We start from the raw sequence: 4,778 nt of genomic DNA on the forward strand, positions 1-4,778 counted from the left end.
TCTTTTTTTCCCCCTGGGGACAGCTAGGTATTTGCATCCACTTACAGGGTTTCTGTCATGTCCTCCTCTGCCTTCATAGGTTCAGGCTAATCATGATGGCCTAGAGTTAGTGGATTGAGGGAGGCAGATCCCTGACACCTCTGGGATGAATTGTCTTTCCAGCCATCTTTCAGTTGACTGGACATCAATACAGATGCACAAGTTAATAAAAAAGCTCTGGCTCATTAGGGACCTCAACTTGTGCAAGCTCATCTTCAATCTCATCATCCAGGCCCTGAAGAAAATAGTGCAGATGTGCTGCTTTTTTCCACCAGGCATTAAACTCAGCTTGTCACAACAGATTGTCACCCTTGTTTAAGAGTCTGGAAGGTCATCTCTGCAGAACACCTTCATGCATTTACAAAGCCCTCAAACTTATTTATAAGGGGGATAGAGTCTTCCAGAAGGGGATATGACAAGGCAAGTGTGCTCCAGACTAACAGGCTAATTGTGACATTGTTGCTTTGCTGTGCTTTAGTACTTCCTTTTGAAAGTACTAATGCATGGTGCAGTAACAACCTGTATTGTGCTGTACATGCGGTGCTTGGTTATTTTTAGCAGCTACTTCACCGTAGTGGTGCACTATAATGGGGGAGTGCGCTGCTACAGCAAAGTAGCTGGTGATTATGTGTAGACACCTATGGATACTATGTCACCATAGCAACTTGCTATGACAATGTAGCATTGTTTAGATGTGCCCAATGCGTTATACTTTGGAGCATCACCTCTTAAGTTTTAAAATAAGAGATTCTGGACTGGGAAGGATACCTTTAAAATAATATGCATTGTGCTTCATGTGTGTATGAAACCAAGTTATACTCTTTACAGAAATAAGACATCTATTGAGAAACCACTGCGATCTGATGATGTTCATATAGTTTAATTGTCTTTCTCTATGTTTTTCTATAGTACTGTAACAGGGAGGTCTGGCCTCTTGAGAAAGGCAGACAGCCCTGGGGTGGGAGTCCAGTTGTGGATGATTAGATCCCAGTTAAAATCCCAGTGCGAGAGACAGCAAGGAGCTCAAACTAAGGGAAGGAACAGTTTGTGTGCAGGGAGCAGACTAAAATCCATGTATGCTTGCCTCTAGAAAGGGCCAGAGCTAGTGAGCTCTCTCCTGCCACCTGAAGAAAAGCTGAAAGCTTGTGGTTTTTATTTGTTTGCACTAAGGAGTATTGCATATTATAAGGACTGGTTGAGGAACTCCCAAAAGAGCAAAGCGAGACAGCCGGGTTGTAGACTCCCAAGCCTGCTTATGAACTATTATTTGGATAGTCTGAAGGACTCTTAAGGAGGCAAAGCCCATCTGTATGGCATCAGGCACAGCAAATCCACTTATAGGTGGTGAAAAATGCTGGCAGCCATCAGTTGTGAGCCAGCAGAATGGACCCTGAGATGCTCTTGAACTTGATGGAAGGGGCTACCGTAGCAGCAGCAAGCATTTTAAGCATAACGTGTTTCAGTTCCTCTTGACACTTTTGTGGAAACTGCTGCATCTGCAGCTGCTAAATCAGCAACAGGTAAAAAGAGCATGTGTTTCAGTAGTTCCAGATGCAGAATCGGTAGTTGCAGCAAAAGTGACAAAAGAAGCAGAAATTCATGCATAAAATGCCAGAAATAGTGAAGCCCAGATCACGTGTGGATGCCACTACATTAATCCCAGGAGAAGGGGGTGGAACACTTACCAAAATGGGGTCTGACAAGCTAAAAGCATTTTGGAGATTTCTGAGCTGGTGGCATGGACATATTGGTGGCCCTAGGAGCATAGGGCTACCAGGATGATGCCTTACCTGACCAGGGAAACTCAAGTAGCCTACTGAGCTCTCGCAACTGAGGTTGCAGGAAGTTATGACACCTTTATGTCCACCATTTTAAAATCATAGAGAAGTAGTACCGGAAGAGACCTCCATAGGTCATCTAATCTAAACCCCTGCCTGGGGCAGGATCATCCCTATCCAAACCATTCTATACAATCCATAATCTAAATTAGGTTTGGCAAACTGAACAGATCACTTAACCAGTCAAATATCTTCAATTGACTGCATATATTTTAACTGGTCAAAGATTATAGAAAATCTACACAAAAACAAAAACAAGGAAAGAAAAAACTCCACTCTTTTGTAGTTTTCTTGACAGAAATATGATTTTCTATTGTTTTGTGACACGCTTCTAAATGAAAAAATTGTGCTTTTCTGTATATTATTTAGACCTACCGGCAATTTCTTTAGTACGTTTTGACTGATATTTGGCTGGTAAATTACCCAAAGCTAATCTAAACTCTACATAAGACTACCACTAGCCATGATACAACACAGACATAACGCCCTAAACTGCCACAGGTAAAACAGGAGAACCATGGAAATCAGTGTCCAGTTTCTATAAAGTTGTCAATATATGCTCAAGAGATCCTAGGTAGAAGGCCACTACAGGAGGAGGCAAGAAACCCCATAATCCATACCAATCTGACCATAGTGTAAAATTTCTTCTCGACCCCAAATATGGTGATCTGTCTGACCTTGAGTGGAGGGGCAAGAACCTCTAACCAGGAACCTCTGGCTTTGTTTCCAGAAGGAGCACTAACATACCCCAGTCAAACTCCCCAGTGCTGGCTGTAGCCAACACCCAATGCCTCTGAGGGAGGATAAAAATATCCAGACACATGTAGGAGAAAGGGGGTGGGGGACAGGGGCAAAAGCCCAAAAGCATGGGGAATACCTATAGCAGAACTTGGGTATAGTGACACCTAGATCATCCTGGACCAGTAGCTTTTCAACCTCTTCTTGAACACCTCCAGTGACTGAGATTCAACAACTTCCCCAGGCACTCTATTCTACTGCCTCACTGTTCTAATAGTGAAGAAGTTTCCTGGTATCCACTCCAAACTTTCTTTGGTGTAACTTCAAGCCATTGGTCCACGTTCTTCTCTCTGCAGCAAGAAAAAAAGGGTGCTTTTCCCATTCTTTATGGCAAGCCTTCAAGTATTATTTGTAGACTGATATCATATCCCCTCTTCAGTGCTTCTTCTAAAAGTTTTTTTTTTTTTTTTTGCCACAGCATGCCTCACACCTTCAGCTTGTTCTCATATGACTTGCTTTCCAAGCTCTTTATTATAATTCTTGCCCACCTGTGGATCCACTGTAACTTCTCCACATTCTTTTCAAAATGTGGAGGACAGAACTGCAGACCCTACTTTAGATGAAGCCTTACCAGTGTCAAGTAGAGAGGTGCAAGACACAGGAGTTGATTGTATCTAATGTTTCTATTACTGCATCCCAAAACCATATTCACATTTTACACAACTGTATCACACTGCAGACCCAAATTGAGTATGTGATCTACTAAGTCCTTTCCCATAGCAATGTCATCCAGTCAGCTGTAACTAATTTTATATTTTGTTTTTTATTATTCTTCAGAAGGTGTAGCACCTTGCATTTGCTCACACTGAACCCCATCCTGTTAGCTGTAGCCCAGCTTTCCAATCTGTTGAGGCCCTTCTGAATTGTCTTCCCATCCTGCATTGTGTGTTCAAAATCCTTCCCAGTTTCATGTCATCCACAAAGTTGCTCAAGAAGCTTCCTATGCCAGCATCCAAAGCATTAATAAACATGTTGAACAGCACCAGGCCCAGGACAGACCCCTGTGGGACTCCACTCAGAACTTGCTGCCATTCTGACATGGACCTGTTAACCACAAGCGAAGGGTATTATTATTGAGCCAATTTATCTATCCATTGTATAGTAGTTTTGTCCAGCTAATATTTCTCTAATTTGTTTATGAAAAGGTTGTGTGGGAACTTGTCAAAAACCTTGCTGAAGTTCAGATATGCATCCATAGCATTCCCTTCATCTGCCCAAGCAGTTACACTGTCAAAGAAGGGGATCAAGTTTGTTTGACAGAACCTCTCTCTCATAAATCCATGGTGGCTGCTTGTGATCAGCCTTTTCTCCTCCAGGAGAAAATTGATTTCCTTAGGAAATGCTCCAGTAACTTCCTAGGTACTGAGGGTAATCAATCTGTAGTTCCACTGTTCCTCCATTATGCCTTTTTTTTAAAGAGAGGCACTATATTTACCCTTTTCCAGTCCTCTAGTACCCGGCCTGTCTGCCATGACGTTATGAAGATCATTGCCAAGGACTGATATTTACTCTGCCAGTTCCTTCAATACCCTGGATGAAGTTCATCTGGCCCTGCTGTCTTGAATTCATTCAGACTCATCAAAAGCTATCTGATCCTCTCTTTAGTTATCTCCAATCTCAGCTTCCCCCCTTCCTGATCTAAGTTAACCTTTTTAGATGTCTGACTTTAACTTAATTTTTTGAGATAACTGAGCAGAGTACCTGTTGAGTAACTCTGCCTTCTTGGCATTTCTCTTCAGAATTTCCCCTGGCTTGTTAACAGTAAATGCACAGCTTCCTTGGTCTTTCTTTCCTGGCCAAAATACATATAGAACCTCTTCTTGTTGCCTTTAAACTTGTTCACCAGGTGCAGGTCTTTCTTTATCTTTGCCTTCCTGATTTTTGTCCCACCAGATTTTTGCTGTTTCCTAATATGCTTCCTTGGTGACCAGCCAAATTTTCCATTGCCTGTATGCTTTTCTTTTGCATTTGACGCATTTTAGAAGTTCCTTTTGTAGCCACATTGGTCTCTTGCCATTCTTCTTGTGCCTCCATCATGTCAAGACAGTTCCTTGTTTGGCTTACAGATGCCATTCTGGGCTGAGACTGTTCCCCTGGATCTTG

The sequence above is a fragment of the Alligator sinensis genome, unplaced genomic scaffold (genome assembly GCF_000455745.1).
Source record: "Alligator sinensis unplaced genomic scaffold, ASM45574v1 scaffold1375_1, whole genome shotgun sequence".
Lineage (NCBI taxonomy): Eukaryota > Metazoa > Chordata > Crocodylia > Alligatoridae > Alligator > Alligator sinensis.